Below are 12,721 nucleotides of genomic sequence, written 5' to 3' on the forward strand. Positions count from 1 at the left end.
CCACAAACATCTCTTATCCCGCTTTTCTATCTTCCACACCTGGCTCCGTTTCTTTCTTTCTGAATCTTTATTAGGGGGAGGTAACGAAATTTACGATGAGGCGGTCCGGCTCTTGAATGCAATATTGACAAGGGATTGTGATGAACTAGTGGGAACCCCTCTCCGTAGATGTTTTGTATCAGATTTTATCAACGGTTCCTGTGTAGGCCAAATATTTATTGTTTGTGACACAAAGGTTTTGGGAATGTACCAACATGTGAAGAATTCGCCTGAAGGCCAAAATTCAGTATATAAGGAGCAACCCTCTTTGTACAATTTGAACAGGCTCCTAGTTACTGCCCATGCGTAGTTTCTGTGACTTCTGTGTCCCTGCAGTAATAAACCTTTGGTCTTTGACGCCACCATCGAGAAGCCCGTGTTTCTGTTCATTTGCGCACCAAGGCAGGTGGAACTCCGGGGTCTTTGGGTGTTGTTCCCTGGCACCTCTGGACGGAACCAAAAGGTCCAGAACTCCAATTGGCGCCCACTGTGGGGCGACGTCATTCGGTACCGGTCCAAAAGCCTGAAGAGTTCGAGAAGCTTCGTGTGAAGATTCCTGAGGGAGGCGCCCCACTTCATCGATCCCGGCATATCGCAAAAGTGGCCTGAAGTTCTCTTCCACGAGGGTTCCCGTTCAGGACGGCTGCAGTGGGCCGTTGCCTTGACCGTCGCCCTGTCTTGGACCCGAGGTGCAGTCCTTAGTACAGCGAAACGTGACGGGGTTCTCCTTGGTGACGTCTTCAGTGCCTCAGTTAAGTATTTAGTGGTTGCTAGTTGGTTACTTCGTAAGGGTTGTTATAATCCTTTTTGGTTCTTGGTTTGGTTCGGTTTCGTAAGATTATCACTGGTTGTTCTGGTCACGATAATCTATTTGGTTTAGTTTGGGTATCGATACATCAGCTCGTTTTGGTAGGCCTTAAAGTTCTTGGTTCAAGTGCACATATCTGTTTTGTGTTTTGTTTGTTTTGTGTTCCGGACTGAAAAATTGTAAGTCGGAGAAATTGTATGTTGTCGTGTTTTGGTTGCAACAGTGACTCACGATTGGAGGACTCATGTCTGGTTCCTCCGATTGGGACTCCCCTATATGACTTATATTGTAAACATGGTGTGGGTCCTATATCCTATAATGAGGTGTGGGTCCGCTACACCGAGAAAGACGGTGTCCTTAGTTGGCCACTGCATGGTAGTTTTGAACCCGAAATTCTTGATAATTTAGAAGCGAAATTGTTTAGGAAGAAAGCCCGGCCGGCAATGTTTGATTCTTTCCGTTACTGGCGAAAAGAATCCAAACAGAGAGAAATGAAGAGATTAAAGAAAGAACAGAAAGAGAAAAAAGAGTTGACTCTAGAGCAAGCAACTAAACAGCTGCAAGATAACGAGTGTGAGAAGGCTATAGAGGTGGCCATTAGAGAGCATAATTTAGCGATCGACAAGTGCTACCCTGCCTTGCCATCGAAAACGGCTAAGATACTGGAGGATTCAGAAAACGATCCTCTGTTGTCTTATCTGTTACGGTCACCTCCACCGTATGCACAAGGTGCTACGACTCCACTTGTACCAAATGTTCAATTGCCGGTTGCTGGACAACCTGGTATTCCTGCCCCTCAGAATCAAGTTCCTGTACCTCCTGTGGTTAATGTGAATATTCCTACGGCTCCTCCTCTTCCTGGATTGCCGACTTCTATACCTGTATCTGTTTCGCTTACACCTACTACTTCACAAACTATTTTTCTCGATACTCCTACTGCCTCGCTATCTGTTCCTACTTCCACTGTGTTTTCTACGTCTGCGAGTGTGTTGACTCCACTTTCTGTTCGTCGAAGAATCACTGATTCTGTGTCTAATATGCTGTCTCCTTTCTATAAAACTTTAATCAAGACTCCTACTTCTGACTCTGTTCAGAGACGTAGTCAGCATCCAAGCATTGAGGAACGGGGAATTTTAGATTCCACGGCTCTCAGATGGATATCGAAGAGTAGGAGATATAGTACGAAAGATGTGTTAGATACATTTATGCAGTGGAAGGAACCAACGCAACGGTACGTCTTTGATGAGATGTGCTCGTTGTTACGTGAGGAAATAGAGGAAGATGATATTGAATCGAATTTAGAAGACTTAATTAAGGTTCAGAAAGAGTTTGCTGCTGGAATGATAGTAGGTGAAAATATAGAAGAAGCGATGGAACTGATTTTAAGTTTTAGGAATGATCCATCTCTTCGTTCACCGAGAGATTTAGAGAAAGGTAAGACGAAGCTGAGTCGCCAATATCCAATGAGGGAGGTTCCTCCAATTTGGCGCGAAGCTGTGCAAGCTGACAATATTAATGGTATTGTAGCCGCTCCGGCGCAATTCCAGAGAGTGTGGATACATATTCCGTGGAAGCGAGCCGAAGTGCTAGCAGTGAAACAGGCCTTGCCAGATCCGCGTAAGAATCCTGCTGGATATTACAAGGAATTAACACAGACAGTTGAGGCTTGTATAATGAACTTAGCAGACATTGATATGTTATTTGGAAATGTAGTTCCGCAACCAGTCTGGGCTAAAATTCGTAGGGAAGATCATCAAGTTGCTTTAGGTGGGGATTGGGCAGCTATCACTGCAGCGGATGGTCAGCAAACGGGTGGTGCAAAACCTGAACCCCTAATTGCTAATCTTCCGGGTAGGATAATTGACTTAATGAAGACTCTGATGCCCGCATTGCGTGTTAATTGGGACAAGTTATCCGCATGCAAGCAAAAGAAAGATGAAAGTGTCTCCGACTTCTTCACGAGGTTTGAAGAGACTTTTGTAGATCATAGTGGTCAGGATATGAGCACAGAAGGGGGACAGAGACTGTTTGTCGATAAATTTGTGCATAATTTGTTACCTGAGTTATGCAATAAATTAAAAGATTCAGAGAGTGCGTGGGCTGTTTCTACAACTGCGCAAATACTTGCAACTGCACAATATTATGAAAATAGGGATAAAGAGGAAAAAGAGAAATCAGACAAGAAAACGAAAGATTTAAAGACTAAAGTTCTTTTGCAACAGGCGTATCCGCCTCGCATAAATCAGACTAATATGCAACAGGTTTCGTATCAGAGGACAGATTATAGTTCACCGAGGCCTCAATATCAGTGGAACCAGTGTGCGTACTGTAAGAAAGAGGGTCACTACAAGAATGAGTGTCCGGTCTTAGCGCAAAATAATGCAGCAGCAGCTCAGAGAGGTCGTGGTGGTTTTGTGCAGAATTCTAGAGGACGAGGGCGAGGTGCTATGCCTCCACAGACGAATGATCGTCCTTCCAATCACTTTGATCAAAGAAATGGACAGTCAGCCCAGCAAAATAGATCTCAACAATATCTTGTTGAAGACTATTGTGAAGTGGATGAAGGATTTCAGCAAAATGGGTACTAGGACAGCCATGGACAGAGAGAGGGAGTAGTATCAGTTCCAGTAGATCAGAGTGGGCCTTATGTCGCAGTAGCAACATCAGGTGTAGTCGAACCGTTTCTGTTGGATACTAGTGCCGCAAAAAGTTCTATCATTCATGCGAAACTCCCTGGCGCACCTTTGTCTGGCTCAACAAATGTTTCTGTAGGTTTTTCAGGCGCCCCTGTTTACAACCCTATATCTGGTCCTTTGTCTATTTCTGTTGGACCGTGTCAATTGAAAGCACCCTTGATTTTGACGACGGGTTGTAATGAAAACCTGCTTGGTTTAGACTTGTTAAAACGACTATATGCGACATTGTACTGTTCTCCGGAAGGAGTACTGCTTACGTTGGGTAAAAGAATCACCTCTCCGATGTACTTGTCAATGGATGCACTTCCACCAGAGCTGCGTTCACTCCCTGATTCTCTTTGGGCGACTGGTCCTAATGATGTAGGCCTTTTAGACATACCACCATATGTAGTAACTTTGAAAGCCAATGTAAGGTTCCCAAGAATTCCGCAATACAAAATATCTAGTGAAGGTGAGCGTGCGCTTTTATTGATTGTGCAAGATTTGATTAAGAAAGGTGTGGTCGAAGAAACTAGAGGAAATGTTTGTAATAGTCCTGTATTACCGATTTTGAAACGAACTGATCCCACAAAGCCTCCAGTATATAGGTTTGTTATTGACCTTAGAGAAGTTAATAAGATTGTAGTCCCACAGTTTCCTGTGGTTCCAGACATTACTGCCTTGTTAACATTGATACCTGCTACAGCCACTTGGTTCTCAGTCATCGACTTGAAGAATGCCTTTTTCAGCATTCCGATAGCCGAGGAAAGCAGAGATATTTTTGGCTTCTGTCTAGGAGGTCGCAGCTTCAGATTTAAACGCGCTCCACAGGGCTACTGTGAGAGCCCATCTATTTACAGTCAAGCGTTAAAAAGCCAGTTAGACTCCTTTGTCCTTCCTCCAGGTTCTGCTCTAGTACAGTATGTAGATGATCTTCTAGTGGCTGCCGATGACAAGGAAACTTGCAAAGCAGCTACAGTTTCGTTATTACATCACTTGTCTAATTTGAATCACAAGGTATCACCTTCTAAGATGCAATACTGCTGCCAAGAAGTGACCTACCTAGGTCATCTCTTGTCAAAGGAGGGAAGGAAGTTGACCCCAGAGAGAATAAAAGCAATTACGCAAATGAGTGTTCCACGCACACAGAGAGAAGTACGTGCCTTTCTAGGTATTACCTCTTACTGTAGGCAGTGGATCCCGAATTTTTCTCTTTTAGCAAAACCATTGGTAGCTTTGACTGGGAAAAATGTTCCGAGTCCGGTGCCATGGTCTGATGAATGTCAAGAGAGTTTTTCTGAGTTACGAAAAGCACTGTGTTCAGCTCCTGTATTGGGTACACCTGATTACAGTAAGCCATTCACGCTCTACGTTCACGAGAGAGAAGGTTGCGCGTTGAGTGTTCTGACACAGAAATTTGGTGATAAGCAACGCCCTTGTGCGTATTTTTCATCAACATTGGATCCGGTAGCTAGAGCGTTACCTAGTTGTTTGAGAGCTACAGCGGCAGCTGCGGCTTCCATTCGACAATCTGCTGGTTTGGTGATGAACAACATGCTAGTGGTCATGGTTCCTCATGCGGTGGATATACTCATGAACCGAACGAAGACACAACACCTTACCAGTGCGAGACTATCTGGTTACGAGCTGACATTACTAGCGAGTCATATTCAGATCAAAAGATGTAATGTATTGAATCCAGCAACATTGTTGCCGGCTAATCAAGAGTCGAGTGATTCCGAGCCACATGATTGTTGTTTTAAAACGGAGGAAGAGACAAAAGGACGAATTGACTTGAAGGATACTCCATTATCAGATCCGGATGGTACGCTGTATAAGGATGGATCATGTTTTAAACTGGAGAATGGTGATGTGACTGCTGCTTATGCAGTAACGACTTTGAAAACGATTGTGGAGACTGCAAGAGTGAGTCAGAATTCTGCCCAAGCTGCAGAATTAATAGCTTTAACGAGAGCGTGTGTTTTAGCTAAGGGAAAGAGAGTGAATGTTTTTACAGATAGTCAGTACGCATTTGGCGTGGCCCATAGTTTTGGCCGTTTGTGGAGAGAAAGAGGTTTCATTACGTCCCATGGGACTAAGATTCAACATGGTCAGCTAGTTAACGACTTGTTGGAATCTCTAACCTTGCCGACTGAAGTTGCGATTGTGAAGTGCAGTGCTCATAAAGCAATCACGGATGATGTTGGTCGAGGAAATGCTTTTGCTGATGAGACCGCTAAACAGACAGCTAGAGACATAATGAGCAGAATGTATGTTGCTACGTCTGCAAGATGGATTGCTGAATCTGGAATGTGTGAGGATACAATGGAAAGTGTGAAAGAAATTCAGAAAGAAGCAACTGAGGAAGAGAAACGTGTATGGAGAGAGAGTACGGGCAAGTTAGATTCAAATGGGTGTTGGATTGATTTGACAGAACAGCAGCGTTGGATGTTGCCTGATGCGTATGGAGTAGCGCATATCAGTTCTAAAGGAATCTGTAAGATGTTGGCTCCAGTCTGGAAGAATGATGGGATCAGTAAGTGTGCAGAGAGAGTGGTGAAAAATTGTATGGTATGCCTGATGCATAATCCTGGCAAGGGAACTCCAACTCCTGCTGGTCACTTCGCTCCTCCTTCCTGCCCCTTTGAAGTGATTCAGTTAGACTTCATTCACATGGATCGCTGTAATAATTTGAAATATGTCCTGGTGGTAGTCTGTGCTTTTTCCAGGTGGATCGAAGCATACCCACTAAAGGACAATACTGCCCTATCAACTGCCAAGATTCTTCTCAAAGAATATTTCCCTAGGTATGGAATGCCACGGATTGTATGGTCAGATAACGGAAGTGAGTTTATAGGGAAAGTTATGCAGAGTGTGTGTGCCGGCCTAGGTTTGAAACAGAAGTTTCACAGTGCAAATCATCCCCAGTCTGCTGGTTTAGTGGAGGGTTACAATGGCACCCTCAAGCTGAAATTAGCTAAAATACAAGCATCCACAGGTTTAGCCTGGCCAGACGCACTTCCTTTGGCTTTGTTATCAACGAGAGCAACTGTACATTCTAGAGTGGGGCTTAGCCCTTACGAGATAGTCTTTGGCCGCCCGGCAAATATCTGGGGTGTGCCAAGGCCTAAGGAATTTTGCTCTCTAGAGTATCCTATGTTGATAGACTATCTTTACGACTTGACTGCTAAATTGAGTCTTATTCACCAACAGGTTTTCGATGCTTTACCAAAGCCTCCGGAGAGTCCAGGGCATCAGCTGAAACCAGGAGACCTAGTAGTCATCAGAAACTTCGCGAGGACGAAGAACCTTCAGCCGAGAATCGTCGGCCCCTTCCAAGTCCTGCTTGCAACAAGAACAGCAGTTCGTGTAGCTGGACGCAAGCACTGGGTGCACGCGTCCCATGTTAAGCGTGTCCCTTTGCCGCTTCCTTACGACGACTGGGTGAAGAAGGGAATTGGTTCCTCCGAATTTGAAAGCACGCCAAAGTTCATCCCTTTCAGCGATGCCGAATTAATCACTGACACTCCAAGCTCTGACTCTCCTTCAGAAAAGACTCCTTCGAACACTGAACATTTGTCTCCTGCATCAGAAGAAACTCTGCCATCTGCGAATTTGAACACTGCAACAGCTACCAGTGAAACGCTATTTGCCGATCAGACAGTACCTGCGAAGCAAAGATATAATTTACGAAACCGTAATATGGACAAATAAAGCAGGCAACTGCATATTGTGAGATTTTGAAATTTTGAACTTTTGCATCCAGCCAGGAAGTTTGCTATTGTTTTATTATTTTTAAATTGCCTTGCCGTCTGGGTAGCCGTAGGGTCGTGGCTGTGTGCCTAGTTGGATTGCAGGGGTCTGACACAAGGTCGATCTTTCTGTTAGTTCTGGGAACTCCCAGGGCTGATAGAGGCATTTTCATCTACGTACACATCATCAGTGGTCGCGAGCGGATTGTAGAAGATGGAGCTTCCTGCGCTGCAACGAGAAAATGTGATTTACGTTCGCAGAAACAGACTTTACAGAATTCTTCATAGCAAATGCTTTTTGACGCAATGTGCCATTACATTTCTAATTGTTTTGATAACGTTGGTGGGTGGAATCGTTTTTGGTATAAGTTTGATTTATGTACCAGTAACTACAGTACCTCCCCTTAATCCTGTTACTTCTACTGTTTCCTCAATACACTCTTTTCATTCGCTTCCCGAACATGAGCAAGCCCGACGCTCAGAGTTCATTAACAACACTTTTGTACAGCTCTTGCACCAACACCAACTGGTAGTTAACACTACAGACTGCTGGGTGTGTGGCTTGATACCCCACACTATGGATAAAGGTATTCCTTATCTGGTTTTGCCTTTCAGCTACAATGGATCATTTCAGGCCCTTCAAACCATCTTTGCTTATGCCCTTGAAACCTATCCTCCGCGCCCCCCACGTTCCACAAAATATAACTCTGCCAACAAAGCTTTAGTCCAGGGAATTATTGACATAATCAAGGACGTCAATAATACTCCATCATACCCTAGAGACGAACTGCGAGTATATTTAAGTTGGAATACTTCAGAGTATCGCCTTAGTTTAGGAGAAAGCAAGCGTAAAAGCTCAACTCCAATCTGGGTCGTACCTCACCGAGGTCAGGTCTGTTTGCAAGGTAATGGGAGAAATCCAAGAGCTCAGCTAGGGAGGAGTGAGTGCGTTGAGACTTATGTGTTTCCGGCTAACTCTTCCCCTGCCTTCCTTACTGCTAGGGGTACCTACTTCATCTGTCGAGACCGGGCATATACATGGTTACCTGCTGACTTTTCAGGTTCATGTTATATTGCTCGATTGTTGCCTCCAACATACACTGCTTCATCTAACTACCACAAGACCAGAGTAGCGAGAGGTGTCTTCAGCAAAGAAGATACCGCTGGTCAGGAAGCTGGAGACTTCTTCAAAGGCTTCCTTCCGTTCTGGGGGCTAATGGCCAATAGTAGAAACATACGTCAGCTAACACGGGTAGTTGAATCTACTATTACCGAAACTGCTGGTGCCCTTAGCAATTTGACAGCTGAGCTTCAGGCGGATAGACTCATGACGTTGCAGAACCGTATGGTTCTAGACGTTATACTTGCAGACCGAGGTGGGGTATGTAGAATGATCCAATCGAGCTGCTGTGTCTTTATTCCTAATAATGCTCCAACAGTCTATGAGGCGATCTCTAAGCTACACAAGATTTCCGACTCTATACACGTAGACAAGGGAAACTGGTCCTTTATGGAGTGGTTTTGGACTCTGATCTCAGCGTGGGGATGGAAGGTTCTAATGGTCATCGGTGTCATCTTAGTATTCCTCTTCTCATGCTGCCTGATTATCCAGTGTGGTCCCGCTTTGTGTAGTCTTTGTGCTGCAACTTGTCTCAAGAAATCACCTGCGTTTGGAGAAAAGGCACGAGAAAGGATGATGATACAACAGCATGTCACTGACCTGATGAGCATAGAACTAGACTCTGACATAAACTGAGTAATTGCCTATGTAAGGGCAAAAGGAGGGTCTGAGGTTCCGTGACGATTTGAACCCGTGTTTTCAATATTGTCGGAAATACATAATATTGGTATCAGCGAACCGCAAATGATCCATTTAGCATATCCTGGTGTTTTCGCTATGCTACGAGCAAGAGTACTCCTTTTATAAACACATTTCTGATCTACCCACGGCATCCATCTTAGATCATGGCAGCCATTTTCTGTTTCTTGCCCTCACATACGCAATAACCTCTGATCACTTCATTTCGATTAAGGACACGTAGCCTTAGCCGGAGATTCACCTCTTTCATGACACGTGCACCCTAAACCAGATCACGCTGTAGCTACATGACTCGACAAAGGCTGCCTCCTCTGCCCGAGGCCAGCCCACCTGAACTGGTTCTCGTGTCCATTGTCCCGATCATGATTAGGCGGCCGAAGCCGGTAGCCTTGCCCATTTACGACCCACAAACATCTCTTATCCCGCTTTTCTATCTTCCACACCTGGCTCCGTTTCTTTCTTTCTGAATCTTTATTAGGGGGAGGTAACGAAATTTACGATGAGGCGGTCCGGCTCTTGAATGCAATATTGACAAGGGATTGTGATGAACTAGTGGGAACCCCTCTCCGTAGATGTTTTGTATCAGATTTTATCAACGGTTCCTGTGTACGCTAAATATTTATTGTTTGTGACACAAAGGTTTTGGGAATGTACCAACATGTGAAGAATTCGCCTGAAGGCCAAAATTCAGTATATAAGGAGCAACCCTCTTTGTACAATTTGAACAGGCTCCTAGTTACTGCCCATGCGTAGTTTCTGTGACTTCTGTGTCCCTGCAGTAATAAACCTTTGGTCTTTGACGCCACCATCGAGAAGCCCGTGTTTCTGTTCATTTGCGCACCAAGGCAGGTGGAACTCCGGGGTCTTTGGGTGTTGTTCCCTGGCACCTCTGGACGGAACCAAAAGGTCCAGAACTCCAAATGCACAGGGTGCACCTAGCACAACACTAGAACTGTCCCTCACGCCAACTGGCCTCGCAAGGGCTGAAATGCCCTGAGTCCAAATTGTCAGGGAAGGCTGCGCAGGCAGCACAGGACACAAAGCCTAAACGTAGCAACCGTCCACTAAGTGCTGGACAGTTGTAAATCACTGATGGGCAACGTTGGAGCCTCGTGGGCTCAAGAACACAGGTGAGGGAACACAGCGTGGGAGCCACGGGGCTCTGACCAACTAACTGCCTGTGTCCCCCAAGAGCCTCTCAGGGCTCGCAAAACAGATATGCTGGCACTTTTAGAGCTCCTGCGCTCTAAAATAATGATGGGCACTCAGGAGCCTCTCTCTGGGCTCAAGGAGTAAGGGTGCCGGCACTCGAGCCTCTCGGGACTCGTAAATCAATCTGGCCGCCTGAGCCTCTCGGGCACGAAATATACAAATGGCCCCCAGGAGCCTCGGGGCTCCCACCCACAGAGATGCAGACCGTCGGAGTCCCTCACGGGAGACTCGAAAGGAAGTAATGCCCCCGGAGCCCTTGTGGGCTTCAATCACTGTGATGCCTCTCGCAGGCACCGGAACACCCAGAGAGCTCCCCTCCCTCGCGGCACTCACGGGCTATTTCGCTGGGTTCTCCTGGCACTCGGGGAGCCAGGCGGGCGGCGGCACTTCTCCTTGGGGCGGCGGGGCTCTCCTCCTGATCACGGAGCCCTGCCTGCACCCTCCGTCACTCCTCTCCTCGCTGCACGGCTGCGGGGCGGGACTTCCGGTTGGCCTCGAGGGTGCCGCGCTGCAATTGGCCGGTCGGCCCAATACTTCCAGGTCGCCGCGGGCAGCGCGGCGGCTCGATTCAGGCAGGCAGGCGGACTCTCAGTATCCAAGGAGTGGGCTCCCTCGTGATAAATTAAATATCCAAGGACGGGGCAATGCCGGGTGGGCACCGGCTTCCTAATTAAATATAAAGCGAGGTGGCACTCGCTCGGCCGAAAATCGGCAAAGCGCTAGTAAGCGCTCGGGGGCAGAACCATCAGCGCGCCCAGCGCTATAATCAAAATGAGGCGCTCCCAGCGCTAAAAGGGACAAATAAAGCACTCCCAGCGCTTAGGGGGCAAAGAGAAGCGCTCTCAGCGCTAAAGGGCAGAAAATAAAGCGCTCCTAGAGCTGGGGACAAGGGAGAGCGCTCCCCAAGCACAAAGTCAACCTCCAGCAGGGTCTGGAGGCAGGCAGGGGGGCAAGGCAGAGCCAGAGCCAGCTCACTGGGTCTCCAGGCAGGGAGACAGTCCAAGTGGCGGTCCTCCTGGCCCCAGCAGCAGCAGCAGCCCCCTCTGGCAGGATCCTGGAAGAGAACAACTTCTGTGGGGACACAGCCCCATTTTTATACACATAATTCCTTTGTCTGTAGGTGCAGGGTGGGGGGAAACCAGTCTGAGCTGGTTATGAAGTACCCTTGATAGCTCAACCACCCATTTCATTCACTGGCAGGGCTAGGGACATCAGTCGCACTACAGGGGGTGGAGCCAGCATTGTGTGGGGAAAGTCCAGCCCCATCAGGGACCAGGTGCACTCCTCCCAAGCCATCAACATGCTAATCTCACACTCACCACCGGGCAGACTCATCCAGCCTTCCTGGAGCCAGGCTCACCAGTCAGCTCCAGCCAATCACACGGCAGGCATATTTTACATTAACATGCCAACTCCTAGAAGTGGCATTTCTACACATGACACACTCATGCCACATACACCATTGCAAAGCATTCATTCTCACGAGATTGCACATACCAAATTCGAGTCTGCACTCCCCACGCATAAGGAACTACCAGGGACACAGACATTCCCCATGCATCCCTATGGGAGAGCAGGCCAGCCTAACTACATGCACGCACTTTACTCTGGGACACAAGGAAAAAGTGCGCACAGACCAGAAAATCATCACACAGATCACAGATTAAAAGCAAAAAGATTAGGGGTGAACCTGCCAGAAGGGCCAAGTCCAACAGGTTGGCATCACTGGCGTCTTATTGTCAGTTCCTCAGTACACTTCTGTGTAAATGTGTCAATCCCTATTTGTGTCTCTCTTTGCATATATAAGAAAGTATGCTAATATCTGAGTGCCTGTCTTACTTAGTATATGGCTCTCTGAACATGTATTGTAAAACATGCATTGATAACTTGCTGAATGTATTACAGAGCTTTGGAGAATGTAAGGCTGAATGCAACTGACTCCACCGTCCTACTTGCATAACAGCTGTGTGTCTCTCAAAGTGAATATTGAAGTGTCTCTATGAATGTTTCACTGGATGTTTTAGTCACTCTATCATGTTGTAGATAGGTATGTGAGTTCCAGTGTAGGTGTGACACCAGTTTTAAAACTGCGCATATGGGTCTTTAAGTGCACATGGAACACACTTATAATTGATGGTAGGTAATTTACATTTCACCCACATTCTTTATTCAGTGTCCGTTACATATAGTCTAGCTAACAGCTCACTTATACCTAGTACAACACCAATTTACGATTTGGCAATGTTTTTGAATCTCTAATAAAGCAAACAGTGACACTTCATATACATGCTCTACAGTACCTTATCCTACCACAAGTACAGCACTGAAGTACAAACTTACAAAGTAAATAAATATACCAGTTGCAGATAAGGTACCAAAAGTATATGTAGGACATAAATATATTCACTTAAACAGC

Source organism: Lissotriton vulgaris, chromosome 3_1, assembly GCF_964263255.1.
Source record: "Lissotriton vulgaris chromosome 3_1, aLisVul1.2, whole genome shotgun sequence".
Classification (NCBI taxonomy): domain Eukaryota; kingdom Metazoa; phylum Chordata; class Amphibia; order Caudata; family Salamandridae; genus Lissotriton; species Lissotriton vulgaris.